The 26,747-nt window shown below is 36.5% G+C and overlaps 1 protein-coding gene across 1 annotated transcript in view; it reads left to right on the top strand.

The window, feature by feature from the left end:
* The window catches only part of PRKN (parkin RBR E3 ubiquitin protein ligase), a 767,906-nt gene that overhangs the window by 258,799 nt on the left and 482,360 nt on the right, over positions 1 to 26,747 (top strand). The gene's annotated exons all lie outside the window — the stretch shown is intronic.

The raw sequence follows: 26,747 nt of genomic DNA on the forward strand, positions 1-26,747 counted from the left end.
TACCCAGTACCAAGCTGAGTACAACTGCAGTTTTTTCTTACGCCCTTTTTGAGCGTGCCATCGAAACATGAGCACTGATCCATCCAAAGTGGCCTCCAGCACAGCAAGAACGTCCCTGTTTATACTGAGCATGAAGCTCTGTGTTCAGCAACTGTACCAGACGAAACTAAGACAATGAACTTATTTTCCCATGACCTAATTTTGCTTTGCTGTCTCCCAGTATCAAATATCTAAGAATTTGCTATTCCCTTAGAAAAGAGAAAAAGGATTCTTAAAAATAATCTCTGGTCATTTAGGTACAACTTTACATGGGAAATTAATCAGTATAAAGATTTTTTTCCCCTTGGCATCTGTACAAATCATTTGTGGATTAATTATAACATTAATTAATTAATTAAATGTACCTTAGGTCCATGGTATTGTAAATCAGTAGTTTGATGGGGGGAAATCAGTATTCTGTGCAATTTGCATTCAGTAATTAAGTCCTTTTTCCCAGAGTTATCAAAATTATCAGAGTACTTACACTGGTCTTTCTTAAATTTCCTGAAATATTAGTACACCATTTAATGGTGGCTGTGTGGTTGTTATGGTTGTTCTTTTTGGCAGACAGTCATTTGAATAAGATTCATATTGCTGTGCAAGAAAAAGTAATAAATTACTTAATATGCAACCAATGTATTGTCTCAGTAGACACGTTCAAGTAACTAGTTAGGTTGCTATGGTATTTTTGGATTTGGTGCCCTGACAGTTTACTTTTGTATTAGGATTAAACCACTTTTAATGAAAATGAAAATGCGCTGTGCCGCACATTGTGATTTATTCTACATTTGGTTCAGATTTTTTATAATGCATAATTTTACAAACTTTTTAATATGAAATGCAGCATCAGTTGGAGAGTCAATCTACATCCAGAAAAGGGAAGGTACAAATTTACTTTTTTAAAAGAGCAGAATAAAGTACCAAGTCATGAATAACATGTTGGTCGTGATTTTGGCAAATGCTTTCTGGGAAGCATGGCTGCATTTGCCTTCATTATATACTGTGTAAGTTTACTGTATGGACAGTTCTGTTTTAAACTTTAAAAACAAAACTTTACAAAATTCCTGCATTAACAATTCTGCTTAGTTCCTGCACATTGTTAATCCTTATCACTATGCATTCATTGCATACACGAAACTGTTCTTTAACTGTTAGACCTTTTATTCTAAATTTACTGGGTGTACAGTACCACAGAGCTGATGCCATGTAGGTTGCACTGATGCATTGTAGTCACAGAAATCAAGTTGATCAGGCCTGAAAGCTCCTTGCAAGAGAAACTGGAGTAAAAGCTTGTCTTCCTTCCTCTCCTTTCCTTTTCTTGTTTGATATTTTTATACTACTTGCCCCCATCCTAAAAAGGAATCTCCTCTCTGTTCCTTACTAGTTTTGTTAGTCTTGGTTTTACCAGTTACCCTCCATGGGTATTCCATACCTGCAAGATGTTCTGCCTAGTTGCAGTCCCTCATGCTTGTTTTGGTTTGTTTTGGTTTACAACCTTTTTTCACTTGGATGCCACCTGTGTACACACATCTCTGTCCCTTTGGTGATCACATTGTTCACATACTTTATGCAAATGCTTACATGTCGTGCCCAACTAGGTCATCACAATGGTAAAATATGTTTTCCAGAAGTAACCATATTTTGAGTGTGTGTATGTGAAAGAGAAGAGTATGACAATAACATTGTTATATGATACAGTGAAATTACATTTAATTTTAAATCAATTCTGCTAAATATTTCCTGTGTGTTGAATGAAAGCTACTTAAAAGTTGTAAAAGAGTTTCCAAGCTGTTTGGTAAATTTTGTGTAGCAGGAGCTCTTGAACTGTGATTCATGTTTGAAGCTCTGAGATCAAGAAGGGTTTTGGTGATCTGTGGTGATCATCAAAGCAAGTTGAGACGGACTCAAAAACACTCTATCTGCATGGCTAGGTTCAGACAAAGTGGCTGTTTATTGTTTTTACATATTGCTTATATATCTTAGATAGTACATGTATCAGATAGTACAGTATCAGATGCTGATAGGCTTTGTCTTCTTCTTGCTTGCTATTTGCTGTTGCTGTGTATGCTGTGGTTTAAAGTTCCAGGTTTTCACGTCCTATTTTACATGCTTGACATTTGTGTGGCTGTCTTAAAGGTACACAACTAAGTCTTCAAAGTCAACTAACTCACCTACAGACCTGCTGCAGACCCCAACAATGATCCATTGAGATAATGGTCACAGTGCTGTAGCTCCACTTACTTGTTTTCAACTACCAAAATATATTGCAATCATAGAATCATAGAATCATTTAGATTTGAAAATATGCTTAAGGTGATTGAGTCCAACTGTTAACCTGGCACTGCCATGGCCACTACTAAACCCTAAGTGCCACATCTACAGTCTTTCAAATACCTCCAGGGATGGTGACTCAGCCATCTCCCTGGACAGCATGTTTATGTCAGTATATTTTAAATTGTCCCTCTTGATTAATTGCTGTGGCTTCTTGAATTATGCTGTATGAGTTGTATGTTTAGAGGTAAAGGAAGGCATGTCCATAAGACAATGCTTCCCGTTAAAAGGTATTAATAATATAGTAATATTTCTGAAGCAATATTTCTTGATGCACAGCAAAAAAGCGGGTTTCTGGATACAAGTCACATCTCAACCACAAAAAAAGCTTTTATACAAGATCAAACCAATTGTCTATCTAAATCTAGTTCTCTTTTTTAATAGTTACCTGTTCTGTATACAATGCATCAAAAGAACAAGAAGCTTTCTTAATATATAATGTTATATTTAGAGAAGGAGTATTGCTTTTCACAAGTAATCACTTGTTTCTGATTATCCTTTATGTCTGCTGTCTGGATGAGTTGACAAGAACGATAATGGCATTCTCTAATCTGACCTTCATTGAAATAGCACTTCCTAAACAGTCTGTAGTTTCAATTCAAGGGTTAATTGGAGAACAGAGGGAGAGCAGTCAGCCCAGCAATTAACTATTGCTAATCCTGTCAATTTATTTTTTTTTTAACAGTTCAGAAAAATATTTTGGTTGTTCTGTTTCCAGTAGGGTTGTGAAAATTTGTCATTACAAAGTCCTTGGAAGATTGCTTATGCATATATTGTATCTTCTGTTAGGATTATTAACCCTTGTCAACTCACTGCTGCAATACTTCCAAGTTCTATATATAAAAACTGATATCCCCTCTTCACCTTCCAGCAACAGCAAAAAGTGGTTTTATAAGACATTAGCATAATGGAACCTTTTCAATAAAATGATAAATTGAGCCCATTTCAGAAAACAGAACACACACTCAGTAATTTATTGCAGTCAGTGCCATGCTGGAGACCTCATTCATATCATATGCTTTTAACACTGATGAGAATGGTGCCGTTTTCCCACACCTTGCATGTCTGTGAAATTCATTTAAGAGAAGAAATGTTCTGCTCTAATAGAGCCAAAAGCACTTCTGGGAATGCTCATCTTTACATGACACAATTATCTCTCATGAACATGTCTAATTATTGTTTTTAAAGGCCCTTTCCTGTTAATTGAAGCCAGTGCCATTTGCTAACTTCCCTGTGTCAGGGGGTGGGAACATTATTGTGTCCTTGGAATTTTGGTTGTTCATAGGAGACAGCATGGATGGAGTTTCTCCTGAAAACGCGTCACTCGCATCTATGCCACCAGCTGGAGGTGGCATTTGTAGGTGGAAAATGTTCTGTGTTGATTAAATAAAACTATACATGTTATGTTTTCTAAAATGATTGTTTACATGAATTAATTACTGATGCCACTGGGAAAAATAGGAAAGTAACACTTAGGAAACACTTCTTATGTCTAAAAACATGACAACAGAGATGTAGGGTGGTTTTTTTTATTTTTTTTTTTTAACAAGAAGAGTCCAATTATGAGGCACAAATAAGGAGAATGCTTTGTTTAAAGTTCGTTTAAAAACCAGTAGTTGCCACTACTGTGCATTTAGTGCTTGCACTACATGGTCTCTGTTGTGAACTCTTACCACTCGAAATGACATGAGACATAGTCTTTGTTCAGATCACGTGCTTAAGATTCATTAATATCATTGAGAGTTCTGTGCACACAGCAAGGACATTGGGAGAACAGACCTATTAGAAAGGCTGGATCTACAGAAAGTAATTACATGGAACAGATAGTTTAATAAATTCATTTGATACTAGAAGATAAAAAATAGCCATACAAAATACGTCCTGCTCTCTATAAAGACAAATAGCTTCAATGGGACTAAATTTGAACTTCTGTGAAAGAAAAAGATCGTTGCACTTGGCAGGGGAAGACAGGTCCTCTGGTGGTTTTGGTTTTCTATTTTTTTAAGAAAGCAACAGTTGTGGTAGAAAAATAGACAGTCAACTCAAAAGATCTAATTTACGTTCATAGAAAAGCAGATTTAAAGACAGTGCCTGCTCTTGCTATGCTGTTCCAACAGTCTTTGCCATCAGCTTTATTTCGGTGAAGGTTTCACATTGTCATTGCTACCTGGGTGACTATTGTTAGAGATACCAAGGCAGTGGCCTTTATGTCCATTCAAGTTTCTCTTTAGAGGCAACTGGGAAATATTTCAGTTGTTTTGTTTGTCTTTTGTGCCTCTGGGTGTTTTGGGGTTTTTTTTTGTCTTTTTGTTTGTTTCTTTCTTTCTTTTAGAAATTATCTAACCATAAGAACTGAGGATCTGTATCAGCTTTATGTGGATTTCCAGAAATCCTTCAGTGCAGGGTTTTTTCTCCAGCTCTGAAGTGCATTGAACCTTTTCCTTAAAGCTCTCTCATTCTTGCACATTCTTCCTGAGACAATGTTGCCTGCATTATGCCCAGCAACAAATTTTGTCCATTTGTAACAGAATGAAGATCCATGCTGTGCAAACAACTACTATCCTTTGTAATCATTAAATATTTGCTATGAGCTTCTGAAATGTTGATAGTTTGGAATCTATTGGCACTGGGTAGAAAGCTGAACTTAGGTAGTTTTACAGCGTTTGTGATAAAATTACTAAATTGAAAGGAAAATAAATGAAGAAAATGTCTTTCTTGACCTGCGTTTCACTTATGAGACAGAATGATACAGTAGCCTTCAAGTGAAACGGGAAAAATTCTGAGCTGGATTGTATGTGCTGAGGCACATTTTTTTTGTACAGCTGCTATGTCAGAATCACAGTTTCCTTCGTGAGGTATCCAGGGTCTGGAAGTCCCTATTCAATGGTTAACCTTAAGATTCTGAACCTACATTTTTGAATGGTAGCTCAAAAACCCATGAATTTTTGTATTCACTGATACACCTGAAACTGTATCTTACAAGCTTATCTGTACTGTCGGCATCAACGTGGGTATTCAGTCTTAGGTTTTTGACCTTGAGAACATACCAGATTCTGATTTAGCAGTCATATCTACCGCTGCCATAACTAGTATTTACAGGTGAATGCTTCAGATTTAATTTTGACAGTATATCTACCTGCAACTATTTATGCATTCCTGGAATAAAATATCTGTAACTAAATTTCCACTTAAAATACAAACCCATCTAGTGTGTGTTGTATACATATATATGTATTTTTATTTTTTTAAATATATTTGTGTGTGTGTGTGTGTTTGTGTGTGTGTTCATATATCTTAACTACCCTCCCACACAGGAAAGCAAAGATTGAAAAATCAAAGGTGACAGCTGCCTACTGGAGTAAAGTATCCCAGGGGACCCTGAAAGCCAACACATTTTCTGAGCACCAGCACTCTTTCCAAGATTCTGTGATGCCCCAGTGATGTAACAGACAGGTCTGTGGATCTTGACATTTACATGTCAAAAGACAGGGAGTGAGAAAAAGACAGAAACATGGATGTGGGGATGGGGACTTCAGGTGCAGGGGGAGGGAAGAGCTAGGTATCATGCTCCAGGTTGAGCCTGTTCACTATGTACTGTACTCATTGGTGTTCAGCTTCATGAAACACTGCACTACTTGTCAAGGATTTTATGATAAATCCTGGTATCCTGGTTTCCAGTGCTGGCTGACATTATTTTATTGCATACTTGCTACGAAGATGGCTTAACTAAAGTTGTAACAAAGTTCAAAAGTTAACTTAAGCAACCAAAATACCTGGAGACCAAGTCCCTCCTTTAGTTCACCACAATTTTCTCCTTAGCTTTGTCATAATAAATAGTATATATTACTATACTATATAGCACAATAAATAGTATATATTACTGGAAGAAAACCAGCTGTCAACAACTTGTTGGTTTCTGGTTTAAAGCTATAACACTTGGCAACTGAGTTTTTATCTACTGCTACTCTTTTCTGCCTTCACAAATCACTTTTGAATTAGCTGAATCAAACATCAGCAGTGTTTAGAACAAAGTCTGAACTTTAGATATGGCCAGATGAAGACTTTAATTAAATTATCAGGGACTTTCCCCAAGTGGATTTTAGTTCTCTTGAAAAGAATGTTGTGTTTATGGTAATAATAATGAGAGACATAGCAAAATCTCCACTGTCTTCAGCTGTAGAAGATCAAGATCTAAATTCAAGATTTGATGCAGATTAATGATTATGGATATTGTACTTTTATACCTCGTGTTACCTAATCTGTGGTGAATAACTATAGATCTTCTTGTCCTGTTTTCTAAACCCCATAACATTGTCCACAGAGATTAACTTGTTAGGATCATAATGATGGCCATAGCTGAGGTAATTTTTGACTCATCTTGAGCAATATCTATTATCATCATCATCATCATCATCATCATCATTACTATGCCTTATAACTTTAACCATAGTGAAATATTAAGTTGGAGATTGAAAAAAATATGTTTCAAACAGAAGTGTTACCTGTCCTCCACATTCTGTCTTCTAACCTTTAATGGAGATTTTTCAAGTATGCTAAATCTAGAAGTATAGATGTGAACAAATATATCTTATTTCTGCCATCCAGGCAACGAGATCTGTGTTTGACCAGAAATACGTAGAAAAATAAACCATCTTTGTTAAATACTGCCATCTGTACCAATAGTTTTCATTCTGCTATTTCTCCTTGATCTCTTGCATATTTCATCTTACTATCCCTGTTCTCCTGTAGTCCCACAGAGTCCAGGTACTGAAATCTCTTTCTCTGTCTGAATAGCTTATGAATATATTATAAATATGGCAGAACTACAGGGTTGATTACCTCCTGCACAGATACATAGCAGATCAGGAATCTGAGCTAAGTACTGAAGATGCAGATATAATGTCTTGATTTTTCCTACACTGTTATGATCCTTCATTGAATAACACATAAGAATCAGCTAGAAATCAAATGGTTACTGATGAAGGAAGTGGGGGAGGCTTCTAGATGAAATTGTGTCTCCTTAAGAGACTACAGGAATGTCTTCTAACTTGTAGTATAACTTGGGAATTGAACAGTAGAAAGGAGATCGCACTGCACACACATTTGTGAAACTGTCAAAAGGATTGTGTGGAAAAAAAAAAATAAATTCCTTTCTTAAGGCCATGTGAGATAGGAACAAGGGAACAGGATTTTTTAGAGATTAAGAGGTATGAAGTACATCTCAAGTGGGATGTACAAAAACTTCTTAAGCATTTCTGTTTAACTTCAACAAAACCATTCTCCAAAATCAATTGGCTTAATTGATTGGTGTGGCACTACAGGAACAACTGAGTTAAGCTGGCAGCTGCTGGGTCAGTGTCACACTATTCGGGAGTAACAACCAGTTGCAAAAGCTCTGTTCTTTACAGAATGTGGCAAGGAATGGAGTCTCAACAGTTCATGCAGGGGGAAGGCTGATGTAGGGCAGAGGGTGGTTTCCTAAACTGACAGGTTGAAGAATGATAGTAAGGTTCGGTTTAAATTAATCTTCTTGAGAACAAAATTGCTATGCACTTTAGTCTCTAAAATGCAATGAACATTTAATACCAATATCCATTTAACGATACTGTACATATGGTATCAAAAATATCTAAAAATAGATGAATCAAGAACATATTGATAAATGAACCATATGGTATATCAATAATATGTCTTACTGAGAAGTCCCACAGGGCCTATGTATTACTGCATTCTGACTTGATCATAGGTTTGCATTAAGGGAAAAAGGTGATCGTGGAGTTATAGTGGCAGATATCTAGTTATGGCCTTAGAAATCTCATCCTGAGTTATTGTAAGTATTTAAACATTAGTTTCATTCCTTCTGATAGAGAAGGCATTGGATTCCTTTTGGATAATAAGGTGTGTTTTCCTGTTGTTCATAAAGATGATCAAGCCAACAGATTTTCTGGCTGGAGACCTGCCAAAGGGTCTCCCCAAAGTGCAGTTTGGAATGGTTATGAGCTGAAGGTCAAAGCTCTCATACATAGAATCATGTATATTGGCAAAGCAAGGGAGGTCACTAGATGGTAGGTACCATCACCTCACTGCAGGGAATTTTTGGAGGTGTTGAGACACACTTGAAGTTACAAGGGTGAGGTTAGTCTGTATCACTGTTAAAAGATTATTTCCATTCTTATCAAATAACACTCATAGATGCTCAGCAGGCTATACACATAAATACGTCAGTGAGGATTACTATGAATCCATTTTCTGTGCATTAAACTTTAATGCAATGAATCTTTCTGCCCTTCGGCTAACCTGTGGATAGGGAATTCTTGTAGTTGGTTCAGGGCTAGAGGAGCTTTGAGGTTCAAGGTCTTAGGGCTCAATTACAAGTGCACTCTGTCTCTCTCTTTATCTCTTTCCTTCTTTCCCTAAAGTACTTTGCTTGGTGTTTTCCACTCTTTGCATGTGTGCAAACTGAACACCGTAGTACATGTTACTTTAAGTAGCTGCTGTTTACTGCCCGTTGCTGAAATATCTAGGGTTTAATAGCCTGGAAGACCTGCATACCTTTTTCCCCAACACTTTTGCTGAATGGTTTAAAGAGATAAAGAAGCCTCTTGGCTTAGGTTTATATTTTCAAAACTGTCCTCTAAAAGCCAAAGGGAGTTGCCACATATGCAACTTTTCAGTATAGAGATATATGCACGCCATATGTGAAATTCTAAGTTGACTTTTTTATTAAAATCCATTCCTACTTTTCAGAACATAGTGCTGATATTGCATTATATGAAAGTGATGCAATGACCATACCATTATGTCGTGGCAATACGGAATGTTAAAGTGCCATTTTTTACATTTTTTTCTGGACAACTCTTTAAGGGAGAGATTGTCAGCTAATGTAAATCTTGTCACTTCTTTAGAAGCAGCTAAGAATCTTCCTCAAAATACTACTTTTAATGAAATAAAAAGTTACCCATGCCACTAAATAATGAATTTTGGAAACTAAATTGTTAATTCTGAAGTATTGGTACTGGTATTTTCTCTCTGTAGTGATAAATGTTGCATCAACTGTTATAGATGCATATTTCCCAAGCCGTTTTCCTGCTCCTTATTATTTCTAAAAAAATTAAATTATCTTCAAAATTCTTGTTCTGTGGCAGCTTCAGAGTGAAAAGCCTGACACGCAGGGCACTGAGAGCGAAAAGGAGTAACACAGATCAGTCGAAAAGACAGCTTCTGTGGTACAAAGTTATTGTGCAACATTTTGTTACATGCTAAAATATTTGTATAATACAAGCAATGGCAAGTTATTTAGTACGTTAATGGACAGTCCTGTTTTCACTAGTCATTTATTTTTCTTCTAGAATAATGATGTAGTTTCTTAAGGAAAAGGAAAAAAAAATACAGAATTAGCTGTAGTCATAAGATAAGCAGTTATTTGTCCTATTTTTTCTTTTAAATACACAATGGTTATATACCGTAGCACTGAAAAAAGGATAGCTTTGACTTGGAGAACTCTCTTGCCTGAAGTAGAGCACCAGTTACAGACAAATATTATTATAACATTTTGGTAGTGTGGATTTGTCAGTTATCTCCAGATCTTCTGAAGATGGTCACTGTCGTGTGCACAGACTTAAAATACCATCTATGTAACTGAAATGGTTGTTTCTGTGTGTGCCCTTGTATCACTGGTGGAGATCCTTGAAACCAGTACCTGAAACCATACTGAATCTGCAGCAATTACACTAAAGCTGGAGGGGATTAGTGCGGCTTCCAAAGAGGGAAGATATGCGAAGAGACAAGCTGTGTTAAACTCTCTCAGTTTCTTTTAGTTATAACAAAATAATGGTGTTTCTTCTGTGTTCAGTCATTCAGGCTAAGGACTGTCTTTTGGTGAATGAAACGTGAAAGCCTTGACAAACCAGTTACTCAGTTTGTCCCTCAATGTTAGGACTGAAAAAAATGGACATTTTGGTAGCAGAATGGATTAGAAGTTTGGTTATAAACTCAATTCCTGCTGGTCTTTCCCACAATTTTTAAAGTAGGCATCTGTCTTGCAATCCCATTCATAGCTTCTATAGTATTATTTAGGATCATCTCATAGTAAGCTGTATCTGTCATTCGTGTTTTTACAAGTATATGTCAAATACGTTTCCAAAGATATTTATGCCCTTTTTAAGTCAGCTGTTAACCGACTAAATTATACTATATATGTGTGTGTGTGTGTGTGTGTATACACACACACACACACACACACAAATATATATATAGACATATCAGTCCCATGTTATTAAAAGCCTATAGCACCTTCCATAACGTGGTTTCCAAATATTTGCCATTCTTCTCTGCTGGATTGTGGCCTGTCAGTAACCATGGGTTTCTTTTCCTAAGTGCTGATTATTTTCTGAGATGTGTTTTACATTCTGCTGCCCTACATTATGATATTTTTACTGCTTTTTTATATATATATATAATAGGTTACAGGATTATTTAAAAGAATTAAAATCTCTGAGCATATGCATAATATTTGAAGCAGAAACTCTTTTGAAAGCATATGCATATGTGAAAGTAAATGTAAGACAATTTCAAAGAATAGATACAGTGTTGGTGGGGCTTTTTTTTTTTTTTTTTTCCTAATTCAACTTGCATTCCAGTTCCTTTTTATATCTTTGTTTTCTTGTTTTGAATAATGGCATTAATAAAGCATAATTTTTACAATGATTTTCCTATAGTTGATAAATGTCACTTGAGATATGTTTATTTAATATTTTAAAAAGCTTTATGTTAAATTTAAAACACTTAAATTTGTATGAGTGTAAATGCTTGTGTGTGTCTCTGTGTGTAGCCACAGTATCTTTAATTTACTGATCAATTGTACATATACATCTATTGCTCATTTTTTCTGATGGTTGTCAGTCTGATGCAAGATGTTGAAGTGGAAAAACATATGTTCATCTAAACTCTAGCTTGTAATATAACCTTGAAACATAAATTTGATTTATTTCCATTTATTGAAATGACCATTTGATATGTTTTATAAGACATTATCACTCTCTGAATACAACTAAGAAATTTTGGTTGCAATTGTGAGTGTGCAAGTCTTTGCATACATAAATTTCATATATACTTCATATACTTCTTTATCCATGAAAAACATCTATTCTTTACAAATAATATGCTTTGACAAATTCAGATTCTTGCTAAATGTAGAATTTGGGAGTTTGGATAATTTTCAAATTTTCAAATTTCAGAGACCTTTTGTTCCTGTCACTACAATTTTTTTACAGCTAGCAAAAGTGCTTTACAGATGCTGACTTTTTATATTGGAAGAGTGTTGGTGGGAATTCAGAAGTAAAGTGGAAGGGTGTTGGTGAGAAGTAATTTCCATTATCTTTATTACAATATTGGTGTTGAAGTATCTTATTGCTAACATGCTTTCAGTAGGACCACTTCAGAATAAAGTTCTTGAATTATGCTGAAATGTTATGTGGCTTGATGTTATGTATAATCTCAATTTACCTAGTTTCCCATGTGGTAAAAATGTAATTTCTATTTTGTGAAAGTAAGATGATTGCGTTCAAACTTGGAGCTCCTTGGCAGTGCAGCTATCCATATAGTCTCTGTATAGAGTGACATAATTCTTGGCTTCTTGGCTTTTCACCATTTTGCTGCAAGTATAGTGTACCATCATTTTTACTAAATATATGTACACTTATGACTGAGATGGATGATTAAGATGAAAACATTTCTTGCTCAAAGAGCTCAAGCTCTTTGATGTAATTTTTAGCTCATCACAGGCAGGTAAATTCTTAATGTTATTTATTATGATCTCTCTGGTCAAACCCTCACACTACTATCATCCAGTATACAACAGCCCTTTCAAAACAACAAACACTTACTTACACTTCTTAATCAGTACATAGTGGCATCCTTATTGAAAATTTCCAATATTTCTGTTGGCTTTCTGTTGTACATTATTCTGGTCCAGCCCTTACCTTTCATAGCTCCTCTCAGATATAATACAGCAATTTAGCATTATATATCCTGTCAGGGAGAAGATTGCTTTCCCTCATCATTCTTGCTTTATTGTGTGCCTTTTTTTCAGAGTTAAAACTTAATTTCTGCTTTGTTAATTTCTTCTACTATTGTTACACCTCTTTGATCGAGTCATCTCTAACACTTGGCTTCTCTGCTTATGCAAAATATCTCGTTAATAGTATGCTGGTTACTCTGCCGTCTTGTTCAAAATCAGCAAATCATAGTGCTGCTGCCTTGATTCTTTTTCTGCATTATGGAAAGAGCTGTTTTGACTAGCAGCTTCCTATATTTTTTGTACTCCTGCTACTGCTACTATCCAAAAATGTTTCATAGATCCATATCCAACTGACATTTTCTGCCCTCTGTTTTTCCTGGCAGTATCTTTTCACGGGTATGACTTCAATGTTTTAATTTTGTTCAGTTAATATAGTTATTTTAAAAAGATTTTCATTGCCAGTTTTTACCTATGCAATGTTGTTTCCTCACTAGAGTTGAGTTCTGTGTCTTCCTTTTCCCTTTCTCCTGCTGCTTCCATTTCCCTACTGCCATTGTTCTCATTGTAAAAATTGCAGAAAATGAGTCCAAACTGAATGTTCATTTGAATGAATTTATTGCAAATCTGAAAAGGAATCTACAGCAATGAAATATCTAGTATAGCTAGTGAATATTGGTGTTTAACTCTCTTGAACCTGATCTACCTGCAGCCTGTACCAGCTGACTCCTAGGTAGAGAACCATTAACATTTTCCTGCCTGTGAGGGGTCTTTTGCACAACCCTGGCTCAGACATCACTTTCTCAAGAAGCAGCTATTCCAAAATTTTTCTTATTTCCTCTGAGAGCAGACTTAGGGCAGTGGCATCATTAAGTCATACAAATGTATAAAGCGTAACCAAAGTGTTAATTCTCATCTTTTCTAACTATTGCTAAAGGATCTTACATTTTGCATAATGCCTTTAAACCTGAGAAGTCGCATGTGGAATACTAAACTGCCGCAAAATTACTAGTGTTTTGTAACTCAACCATCAAAATTGGCCATTGCTACCAAGTAATTTGGTATATGTTTCTTTACATCAAGTAGAATGTCTTTGAAGGCATCTCTGAATATCAAAAAAGTATTCAAAATAGTACTACTTTTTTAATAAAAGTAATCTTCAGAAAAGTGAAACAAACAAAAAAGTAAAATTTGCTGGAAAGATCTTACTCTTTTGAATGCACAAGGAAGCAGAACTAATAAAAACCCTGAAAGCATTAGGAAAAGAACAGAACACTTTTTAAACAACATTGGCGTACAAGTTACCATTTTGTAATCCACATGAAGACACTTAACAGTTTAAAGAATATTACTGTGGGAGAAATGTTCTTCAGAAAATTAAGATGCAGTGCAGAACAGAATCAGTTTTTATAGCTTAAGATGACAGCTTGAAATTCAGAAACAGGCGAGGGAGTTTAAAGAAAATACATAAAGATTTATAATCTAATAGTTTAAAGTCTTAGTAAGACTTGTACAAAGGCCTGTTGTCATTTAATCACCAAAGTATTTGCTACAACAGAGGTAAAGTATCTTCAGTATTTTTGTGTTCCTGTGGATAAAACTAAGAGCATAATTATCTATACTTTAAAAGAAAAATTTGAAAGTCATTTTGTAAAGGCTTTTGGGTTAGGATTTTTTCACGGGCAGGAGCACAGAATGTCTCCAGCAGAGGACACGGTCTGGGTTGCACAGAAGCAGGACTGTCTGATGTCTTTCCCATTGCAGCCTGGAGGTCAAAATACGATGGACCACTGGATCTGTAATTACAGAACCAAGCTACAGATCCCTCTTTCTGAAGGGGCACAGCAGCACAGGGAAGTGTAGTAACAGATTACTTCCATCTCTTTCTCACATGAAATGTGACAGTGGCTACACCGACTCAGATCCAAGATTCATTTAGCATAGTATCCTATTGGCAGTCCGTGGCTTCTGCCAGTACCATGTATAAATCGGTCTGATATTTTCCAGGATGCTGTCCCACTCTGTCACTTTCTGCATGCCTGTCATGATTTTGTAGACGTCTGTGATATTCCCATTTAACTGTCTATGTTTTGGGCCAGAAAGTCACGCTGTATTTAAACAACTGTGGCATGGACGCTGTTGATTACCCATTCCCTCTTTTTATATATTTCTAGTTCTACTGATTCGTGCTCTGAGATGGAAAGGGTAGAATTGCTCATGCTGTTGAAAATGGAGCACACCATGATTTTTTTCAGCATTTGTACAGCACTGTTTTCTGAATTGCTTTTCTTTCCCCCCTCTATTCCTCTCTTAATAACTCCTAGCATTCAATTTACTTTTTTGATTGCTACTGAGCACTGAGCTGACATTTTCATAGAACTCTCTATTATAACCCCAAGATCTTGTTTCTGTGTGGTAATAACTAGTCAAGACCATCACTGTTTGCATAAAATAATTTTTCCCATGTACATTACCTTAAATTTATCTACAATGAATTTAATTTTTTATTCTATTATTAGTTACTCACCACCCTACGTTCTTCAATGTTTTTTTCTAGTTGGCCTTCATTTTTACTACCTTGAATAAAATCATATCACCAACCAACTTTGTGATTTCACTGTTTGTTTCTCTTTTTCTGATGGTGAATACTCAGGTCCTAGCATCTCTTTTTCTGATGGTGAATACTCAGGTCCTAACAAAATTTCCTTTTGGGACTGCACTGAGAAAACTGAATATTTATTCCTGACCTTTGTTTCCCATGTTTAAAATAGTTATTTGGCTACAGGGGAATTTTTCCTTTTATTCAGTAACAGTAAAATTTCTATTAAAAAAAACTGTTGAGGAAGCTTTTTAAATGTTTTAGAACCTTGGATAATTTAATTATCTTCCATAAACTGTGCTACCTCACTATTTATTCCTTGGGTGCTCTGAAAAACAAACTTTTCGAGTATGTATTGCAATAGAGTAGCAGGCTTTAAAACAAAGCTCTCACAGCAAGGCCGTTGTTTTTTCTTGTCACCAGCCTTTCATACTTACTGGTAATTATTGATACGTTAGCTTACCTATTTCTGCACAACATTAGTTGAGTAGAACTGATGTTTTTTTGGACACTGGAAATAACTAGAAAGCTAACACAGAGAATAAGCTCAGTAGGAATAGCTATTATTTCACTATTGGTATGCTGTTCTTCAATCTTTTGGTCAAAATAAACATACCTGATTAGATACTGTGATTGCACACTGTCCTGGGTTCAGCTGGGACACAGTTCATTTTCTCCTTAGTGGCTGGTGCAGCGCTGTGTTTTGGATTTGGTGTGAGGACACTGTTGGTGGCACACTGATGGGTTTGGCTGTTGCTGGGTCACGTTTATACTCAGTCAAGGACTTTCCAGGTTCTGGGGCCCTGCCAGCGAGAGGGCTGGAGGGGCACGGGGAATTGGGAGGGGACACGGCCAGGACAGCTGACCCCAGCTGGCCAAAGGGATACTCCATGCCATATGCCACCATGCTGAGTACATAAGCTGGGGAAGAAGAAGGAAGGGGGGGACATTCAGCATTATGGTGGTTGTCTTCCCAAGTAATGGTTATGGGTGACGGAGCCCGGCTTTCCCGGGGATGGCTGAACCCCTGCCTGCCCATGGGAAGCCGTGAATGAATTCCTTGTTTTGCTTTGCTTGCGTGTGTGGCTTTTGCTTTACCAGTTAAACTGTTTTTCTCCCAGCCTATGAGTTTTCTCACATTTACTTTTCCGACCCTCTCCCCCATCCCACTGTGGGGGGAGTGAGCGAGCAGGTGCATGGTGCTTAGTTGCCAGCCGGGGTTAAACTACAATACACACTAACACTAGGAACAAAATTTCAAACTAACCAACAAAGCAAAATGTGAATTTTGCATTCTGTATTGTCAAAAAGTGTTTGCCTAAATTGTGCATGATCTGCTATGGAGATGTACATTTTTGAAATGCATATATTTGAAACTATAAATAAGCTGATACAAACTCTTCTTCAATTAGCAAATGCATGCATGCATTCTAAAAATATAGTTACTTTTATGTCTTGTCCTAAGTTTGGTGGTGTATTCTCAATTAAAAAGCTGATGATTTCAATAATATTTTAGCATTTCCATGATTTGTCAATTCTTTGTTTCCTGTTGGACATGACATAGGTATTTACTGTGATATCACATGCTTGGTGTGAAGTCACCAACAGGTTCTGCAAGTTCTTCAACCTCCCACCCTCTTGGGGTGTTTAACTGGTTGTGTCAAAGGCCAGTGGTAAAATGAGGTAGTTGTATAACCTTGGATCAGACTTTTGTGAAAAGAGCTGTGTGAGAAAGAGATGCAGAAAGCTTGTTGGAGGCCTCCACTTCACCCATCCTTGGTAGGTCAACTGGCCTGGGAGCTGCATTTAAGCCCAGGTTCTTACCTTTGTTCCGTCCCTGTGTGATGTTTTTGGGTATGCTGTGTTTAGATGTATGTCTTCTTGATCCCAGCCTTGACTTGATGCCTTGATTTCCTGGCCAGAGCTGGTACCAGCCTCATCCTTATGGACCTGCTTGGTGACCACTGGTCTGTGCGTGACCGTCCGCTGTACCTGCCCTGCTCACTTTGCTCAGGTGTGGTGGGTCTGAGTCCCTGTTGGCGACCATGGCTCCTGTTTGCTATACCATCGCCACTGACTCCTGCATCCCCTGGCCTTCCCCTGCCATGCTGTGCCTTGGAGCCTGAGTGTTCAAGATTTCTGTCCAGCTGTACGGTCATGGCTATTTCCCTAGGCATGCTGCTCTCTGTACAGAAATGTCAAACAAGTGTGCACGTTCTCAAATTCCACTTGGACAAAAAGGAGGAAACCAGAGCTGTGCTGGAGCTGATCAGTACAACTGACTTTTAATTTGTAGTTATGTGCTGAATTTGTGCTCAACTGGATCTGCTGCTCATACAAGCCTACACTGCAGGATCTGTGCCACCCATGCTTGGTTTTCTGCAGCAGCCTCACTTCCCATTATGTGCTTAGGCTTAAACCCAGAAGTCTCTGCCTTCAGCTACAAATAAGCCAGTTCCAGCCAGTTGTTACCACTGCAGGTCACCCTTAGTCCCTTCAACGAGGTAAAAAGCAGCTGAGGGTGGTGCTTTGTGGGGGCTGTTATGGCTGGTGCATAGTGGTTTCCCCATGCACAAGGAGTAAATTTTCAGGGAGACCTTTTGATACCCTTAGTCTTGAACACTTTGTTGTGTGCAAGGTATCCTTGTTTGTCTCCCATGTATCATTTGCCAAGCTTTCAGCAGTCTCATGAAATTGTTTTTCTTCTTTTTCTTTTATTTCCCCATGTTGTGCTTTCTAGCAGAATCATCACCATTAGGTTTGTTTTCTTTTTCCTCTTTTTCCTGCATTCACTCCTTATTATTAATATGAACTATGCTAGCTTTAGTGTTGAAATTTGCTCCTTTGTCTGAAAATCAGAGAGCAAACTGAAGGAGAGAAGAGTATATTGTGAGAAGTAAGAGACAGTGAAGTTTATGTAGTGGTCAGGAAAGGGAATGAGAAAGGGGAAAAGTAATTACAGAAGTTATCTGGGTAATTAGGTAATGAAGTAAGAAGAAGAAAGAGGAAAGAAAGTGAAGGGAAATGATACTGGGCCTTAGAAAAGGGGAGCAGAAGATTCTTCCATGATAAAGATTGAAAGAGAAAGCCTAATAAACGTTTTTCCCTAGCCCATTCAAAATTCCAGAAATTTTAATTAGATCAAGTACTATTCTTTTTGCATTTTTTTTAATGAACAGGAGCCTTCTGGGTTATTTGCACGCAATTTTTTTTCACTGAGAAGAAAGGAGTTTAAAAGATAAATTCCACCCCCCACCCCCCGCTGTCTTTCTCAAGTACTTCCAGTATTCCACCTCTAATGCAGGCATTACACCCTTTTCTGCCAAATTCCAACTCTTCTTAATATCCTCTCCTGCTTTCATTTGTAGTCTTTGTTGCAGTGACAAGTCCATATCTTTTTTTCTAAATAGCTTTCTTCCATATGCTTTAATTATCTGAGATCCATAGACATTCTGCAAATCGTATTTGAGCCTCAAGAAAAGGAATTGTAGGTTGTGGGGTTTTTTAAGGTTTAGTCTATTTAATATTGTTATCTATACTGCAAAATACCACAACTGTTTGTCATGAGTTCTTGTGCACAGCATCACCAAGTGGGATTCATCTCACCTCATTTTAAAGGTTTGCAGTGTAGATATCTCTGCCAGACCTAAGAGTCCTAAATCCCCACAACAGAGAGAAACACACCTTTTTAGGCACAATTTATCAGACGTATCATTTTGTATCTACTTTAGTCTGAATTCAATCAAACCATAAAAGTGCCCATTTTTGCCACTAGAATATGGCACAACCAGTTTAAATAAATCTGTCAAATAAATGCCATTCTCATGGTCTAAATTAGATAGGAATCATAAAGAGTAAGTATCATCATAAACAGGTAGAAAAGTTTTATAAACGTGTACAGCTGCATATATGCATCTGTGGAGGAAAGCTATGTGCTCTGTGAAATCTTTGCAGGTAGGCAGTTTAAAAAGAAAAGATTAAAGGCAGAAAATACCAGTTGTATTTTTGGAAAGTGAATAGGATCTTTTAAGTCATCTCTTTTTTTAGGTGCAGAAGTGCAACCTCCACACTTCTTTTTTAATTTACGTTTATGTGCAAATGTTTACTACATTGGGACTGATGGGTTTATATGGCAGATATTTTTCCTTGTACTGTGTTGAATCAAGCAAAGTCCTTGAGGTGAAGACAGTTGGAAAAATACTTTTCTTTGTTCACTTTTAACTATGTATTTTTCATTATGTGGGTGCAGATTGCTAAAATCGTCTGAGAGGTCTCTGGCAGTCAATCAAAGTTTTACAAATCACAACTAGTCTAAATGTAAATATAATGGAATCTGAAACAATGTTAGCTTTGTGTAATTTTCACTCTGTTGAAAGAATTCCTGTAGCTGTGTCCTCTTTCAAATAGCTGAGTTAAAGGAAAGACTCAGTAATCATTATCATGTATATGAAAATGCAGTTCAAATGAAAACGGTAGGTTAGCTCCTAATACCCCGATTCAGATTTTATTCATTTAAGCAGTCATATGGATGATAATGGGTGTTTTGACTGATTAGAGATTTCAGGATCAGGTCTATAGACATTATGACTAACATTTTCTGATTAACTAGTCTTGCATATAAGAATAATTGGTCTGCGCTATCACTAACATATATAAAGCTTCCACAGCATGTTCATCATTAGCAACATAGAAAAAAGGAGGAAATTCAAATCCTAAAGGAGCTTAAAAATTTAAATGGGGAGATGGTACAAAACACTGGGATACACCTCAGAGAAAGCTACTTTTTCTTTTTATATAAAACACTCAAGGGAGGGAACAGTTTTAATACTTTTTGTGATGTTTTGTGATAGTTCTGAGGAAATCAGCTTTGAAGAAGCAAAAGAGAGAGTGTGTCTCACTGAGATGAGAAGACAGGTCCTGACATATCTCATAAATAAGCAGCCTTTTGCATTCATATGTTCATAAAATTTTTTGGCCAGTAAAAGTAATGTAACTAAATGAACTCAGTAGAGTAAACCACCAGGCATTTTACTAAAACTGGCCTGTAATAAAGGCTTTATCTGATGATATTTGCAAGTGAAAACTGCAAAATAGGGATTGTTTTCTGAATTCTTATGAAACTATTTTATACACCAACAAAGTGTGTGCCTCGTACATTTACATTAAACATGTATATGCACGAATTCTATATGCACAAGTACATATATATTCATACATGTTAGCCATACGTATTAGCCTGGTCCCTGTTAATGTACATTGTTTAAAAGTTACTAGGGATGTTGGAGGTATAAAATGATAAATAAATTCCTTTTAAACAACAGTGGAACAACAGATCTTGTCTATCAGACCCACTCCTGCTTTATAACTAGGAAAATTCTATCTCAGACTTCTGATGTTCAGGTTTGGGTGATTTATTGTATGCTTCTCTAAACCCTAACAGGAGGAAGCGGTTAGTCTGATCTTATACAGCCTGCAGTGTGGCTTATTCGAACCTTCCTCATTTCTTTTTGAAGGGTAATTTGAAGATCTACATCAACAAACAGCTAATATAGAAAATAGGCTGAAGAGATAAGCAGAAACTGAATAGCAAAAGCATTGAGTAAGATTTTAATGGAGACTTAAAATTTTTTAAGAGAATACGTGAATCCTGTCATCTGCATATCTTGGATCATTAAAATGTAGGCTCTCAGCATATAGTGTCAGATCAAATAAAGCCCTAATTTTTTCCTTTGAGATCTTCCAGCTACCTATGTTGGTACTTTTCCCCTTGAATACTTGGCCTAGTGACTCCATCTCCAGAACCCATTTTCTCTGCCATTTGACTTTTGTCCTTCTACAAACTTTTTCACAGCTCCTTCTTACAACTGTGTGCTTTCCTTAGAAGGTTGAGCCAAGATTATGGTGGGCCCGAGACCTTAGACATTCTGGAATGCAGGAAACTAAGCCTGAGGTGGAGATGGCAAGGAAAGATGCTTACAGAGGAGCTTATGGAGTGGGGGTTTCAATACTTAGGATATTTCTGTGTCTCCTGATACTTTGTCTTGCTCCACACTTTAATCTTGAACTTTCTCTTCTCTCCCTACTCTGGTATTGCCCTCACACTTTTGCTATTTCCAAGTGGGAAGACATTAAGTATCCCCAACACCTGCAAGATTTGCTTGAGTGAGAACATTGGTAGAAAAAATGGCAATCAGCACCACAACACCACGCTAATTACATAGTATACGTTATGATTCTAGCTGGGAAGTATTTCTCATATATTTAATAAGCTATTAATCATCCTATAGAATTGCATTCAGTACAAAATATACTAGAGAAAAATCACTGTTGTTTTTCTTGACCTATCATCCATTTCTGAATGACAGGTATGCAGTCCCCCAGCACTGAAGGACATAAAACTTTAAAAATTTGTCCTAAACCACACCTCTGATGACTTAGTTTGAGCAATTCAGTTTACATAAGGATTAAAATCAGAGGGTTTTGAGACATTGTTTCTGTATATTAGAAAGGAGATGTGATGAGTTTAGGCTAATATGTTACTTTATCTCTTCTGTCATGTTATTTGATGGCTAATATAGAATGATAATAAAAATTGAAATAATTTATTTCTGACACTGTTGCATGACCTGAGGCTATAACTTACCTCATTACTAGAGTTATCTTAGTAGGTTAGCCTATGCATGCCTCTCCTTTGAATTCTGGAAGATCTTGGAACCTTCAGTACTCATTCTTGATCTTTAGCTTTATGTTTTATTGCAATTTTTATTAGGAAATTTTGTTAAGAAAGTATCAATACTAGATACTGCTTGCAGTTTAAAAACAGAAACAAAAACAAAACAAGAAAAAACTCTGAGCAGCTCAGACTTATTTTCTGCTTGCTCCCACATGGATAAATCTAAATTTGCTACTTTATGAGACATTAGTATAATTTGTATTCTATCAGAGTAAATGTCCTCCTTATAGAACGGAATCTCAGAACTATTGAAACAGCTTCTAGAACTCACAGAAAATAAATCATTTATAGGAAGAATGGAGGGGGGATCTGATGACTTTTAAAAAAGTAATGGAAGACTCTAGTAATTTATAAGCCTAAGAACTTAACTGAAATTCCTGAAAATGCTTGGGGGAGAAATCTAACACTTGCAAGTATTTCAAATAATCCACAAGCGAGAGTAACAACTAGCACAATTGTATTAGAAAAACGATCATGTTGTACTGTGGAGAGAAGGAGTAAATATCACATACTTACCTATGTAATTATTTTGACAATTTAGCATGATACTGTCATTAACAAACTAGGTGTCCAGATACAGATAAAAATACAGTAGGGTTGCTGTGAATGTGTCTACTAATCTGTGACTGGGGAGTAGTTATTAGTAGTTCATCATCAAAATGGAGGGATATATTGAACGAGTCTGCCCTACATCTGATATTAATCAATATTCTTATTAATGACCTGGAGGATGGAATAGACACAAAACTTATTAAAGCAGTAGACATCACCAAGCTAGGAGGGACTGCAGATAAACTGGAGGACAGCCTAAAAATTTAAAATGATCATGACAAGTCAGAAATACAGTCTGGAAAAAAACACCATGGTGCTCGGAAGAGGGCAACACAGAGTATTGCACTTGGCTGGCAGTATTCATCAACACAAATACAGAATGGGTTAAAACAAATGAAGCAGACAACATTTTGGAGGTTCATTTTAGATCATAGACTGAACAGGAACAAATTAATTTATGCTCATAATATTAAGTGAGGTACTATACAGGAACAGATAAACACAAAGATAACCTTCCAGATGTCTTTAAAAAAAAAAGAAAAAAAGGACCCCATTGTACTCAGCATTAGAAAAACTGCAGCTGGAAAATGATAACAAGTTTAGGGAGCTGCATCTAACACTATTTAAAGAAAAATCTAAGAGAAATATTTTGAGCGCTAGAGTGTATTGCGTGTAAGAAAGGAATGACTATATTGGGGTTGACTAGCCCATAAAATAGAAAACCAATACAAAAGTCTGCTGCAAAGAGAAAGAAAGCAAATTGGTTTCCATACCTTTAGTGGAATGTAGAGGATGTACTTGTTAAATTTCATCCTGAAAATTAAGGCTAAAAATAAGGAGTAACTTCTCTAAAGATAAAGATACTGAAGTACTAGCACAGATGACCTGAGGAAGGAGGTTGTGAGTTCTCTATAATTGCAGATGGGAGAGGCATTTCTTAGGACTCCAGTAACGAGAGACGTTCCTGTAGTTTCCGTGAAAGATTCAGTCCTGTAAGTGTTCTCACCAAATGCAAAGGGCAGTTAAGGTAGACCACTATTGCCAGGCAGTCGTGCATTAAATGAGTTTTGCTGTGTTGAAACAAGTCATGAGAGGAATTAACCAATGCATATGGAAATGGTTCATTTGGCTGCTAATTCAACATATGAATAAAATGAAAGAATTCTTTTTTCTGTATTTCCAAGTCAGATTTATCGGAAGCTTGACATATTGGAGATGGCTTCTTAAAAAGTGAGCATATGATCATGTGCTGAAGAATGCTTTTGGACTGATGAGAAACTCGAGTTTGTAAGGTCAACTTTCTGGTGGCACCTTTTTAAGTTTACAGCAAATTAAAGTAAAATACTTGTCCACAAAATGACAGATCCTTGATGCTCCATCTTAAAGGATAAGAGACTCAAATTAAATGGCTTCTCAAGAGATGTACCAGCTGGTGGTGAAAATCTAGAAAACAATGTCCAGACCCAGATGAACCACTGATTGTCAAAAGAATCTGTTATGGGTCCCTTGCCCCACAAAAAGTACTTGTAATGTGGACCTGAAAATTGAGATTTCCATGACTTTACCTTCTCTGAAAAGAATAATGCAGATACAGCACGTTTGTTTTTCCCTCAGTCTTGCGCCACCCACCAATGTATGTAACTCCATAGAAGACTGATAGTTATAATTTATTTATTTCTGGCATTAATGCTCACATTCAGTATCAGAATCAGCATTTATAAAGGGACCTTCATTTTTTTAATCTTGTAACTTGCTGTGTCTGCACATTCTTGCTGAGTGCCAGTATTATAAAATATTAATGTAAAGCTTTATGAAATCTTATAGACCATGATTGAATGAGGAAAGACAAGGTTTTAAGGTTGGTTCTGCAGCAATTTTAGTGATTACTGGCACGGGGCCATAATTACATTTCTTGTTAATATTGCTATGTCAGAGCTTGTGCAAAAAGCAGATTTCTTTGTTCCTATTTGTTTCAGTTCCCTTCTGGAAAGGGATTCAAGGGGTTGTAATCTCTGGTAAGGTCCATGCTGAAATACACATTGACATTAACAAGTCAGTAAAGATTTTAATACTGGCCATGTATGTATGACTTTTAGCATTTGCATTCTTAATTCATTCTCCACTACTCCTGGTGATGCTACTCAGGACATACACCTAATGATGCAACTGCGCTTTGTGAGAATGAGATCAGCAAATCTGCATAAAGTGGTGAATGGATCGCTGAAAATCCCTATTGATACTTTCCTGCTAAAATCAGAACATTCCTCTTGTCATGTTGTGCCTCTCCAGCAGCCTTGCTATAGCCGACATTTCCAAAGTTATGAAATTTGGATAAAGCTCCAAATTTCTCATTATGGTATAAATGCGTTTCTTGTGTTTCAAATTTGTGCATAGGGATGTGTTTGAGGTACTTTTAATATTCATGAAAAAGGAAAAAAATGGAGAGTGCTAAGAAAAATGAATATAGAGCTAACATAGTCTATTTTTGCACAGAGTAAATATCAGGCTAATGCACAAGATTTATCCTCTATAGTAAATCATCAATATGTCTCATTTTGGGCCTCTTCTATGACTGCTATTTTTTACTGCAGTATTCAGTCATGCTAATTTATGCCATACTATCCTGTGAATATTTTGCAGAATATTATCAATAATATAATTTTATCTTTGGGTCCAGATGGAATGAACTTAGAACACAAAGCAGGCAGAAAGCATGATTCCTGCCTCAAGTAGATTACTGCTTGAAATAAGCTTGCTATAAAATGTGAGACAGGGACACAAGACATCAGGGTCTGGAGAACAGGATCAGGAAAAGCATCAGCCCAATTAACAAAATATTTTGTTCTGTAAGGGCTCATGTACTCAATAAGATGGTTCTGTTTGTCTGGAAGGGTTTCATTAGAGTCACGGCAGGAATCATTCTGGAGAGTCAGGCAGAATTAGGACAGTGAGCAGTGGCATCACAGATCTACTCAGGATATGTGCTTCTACATGTGAACAGTAGCAGCAGTCTCATTACTCTCATTAGACTGCCCATATAACAAATCGGAGCAATGGGAGAGGACGGGTGATACTGAAAGAGGTAAAGCAGTCTGGTCTCACTTCCTGCACTTGAGACTGACACCAGAATAAGTGGCTGAAATCGTGTTTATTGTGAGCCTCTGTTAGCGATAGCATTCTTGCTTACTTAGGTTACATAGTATTTCCTTTGAAATGTGCTAAAGGTGCTGCCTTTTTGTTATATTGATTGACCTGCTGATCCCACATTGAACAACTGCCAAAAGTAAAATTCAATCATGTACAAGTGTGCTCCTCCTCATTTGTAATACCGTAGTGTAGATTTTCGTTGTGGATTATAGCTCACATTGGGTGTAATCCAGATGTGCTCTCAGTCCAGGTGTTAGGAACCTCAGGCAAAAGATGAGTGAACACAGATTCAAATGTCCAAATTTTTTTCATATTTAGTTTGGAATCACATCTCAACATGGTACCATATATTAAATAGTTGACCATAAGCCTTTTTTCTTTAGTCTAAATATTTTAATATCAGAACTGTGTTTTAGACTGTTTTGAGAATTGTGCTGTCAACCTTTTGAATTGCTCTTATTCGTATGAAAAGTGTATGTGTGTGAATGGATGAATGTGTGTTAATTTTCCACAAAAACTGAACTCAGTTTAAATTCTGTGATGCTTTATGTTCTGCTGTGGTGATTAATATTCCCCAGGGAAGCATAATGAAAACACCTCAGATCAGTTTACTAAAATTAATATTGGCTACATCACTGATGAACTTTTATGTAGTTTATGTTTCTGAAAACTTGTAAGAGTGTTATAAAATTTCTTCTCACAGTAGTATATGTCTTCTTTGAAGACATCTATAAACTTTTTTAAGATTATTATTTTGTTATTATATAGTTCTCTGAAGTTGAGTTTTGGAAACTAGTCGCCCATTTATGTTAGGACACCTACGAATAAGTGTAACATGAAATTGATAGGCATTTTCCTTGGCAGAACACAAGGTCTGTTGTTTATCATGTGAAAAACATGTAAAAAAATGCAAGTCAGTTATATTTAAAAATATTACTCTAGAACATATTTACTGTGGTAACATTCTAGGTTTCAAATATACATAAAAAGTATATTGCTGATAAACATAGGAAGACCTAGGAGAATGGCAAGGAAGACAGTGAAAAATTTTTGATCTTAAAGTGACTGCTATTGATTCTGAAGTTCACCACTGCTAACGGGTCAAATCTCCACAGTCTTACCTCTTGATATTGGGAAAAATCTGTTAAGAACTTTTTTCTGGTCTCAGTTCAACTTCTGATATTAAGCTTGAGCCTCTGATCTTGGAGATGTCTAATCTAGATTAAAGCCATGTTATGAATCTTCCATCATTTTCTAAGAAGTAGCAATAGCCATTCTAAAATGTGGTTTACTCAAAACAGTGATCAGGATTGCATGTGAAATCAAATTCA

Source organism: Falco biarmicus, chromosome 6, assembly GCF_023638135.1.
Source record: "Falco biarmicus isolate bFalBia1 chromosome 6, bFalBia1.pri, whole genome shotgun sequence".
Lineage (NCBI taxonomy): Eukaryota > Metazoa > Chordata > Aves > Falconiformes > Falconidae > Falco > Falco biarmicus.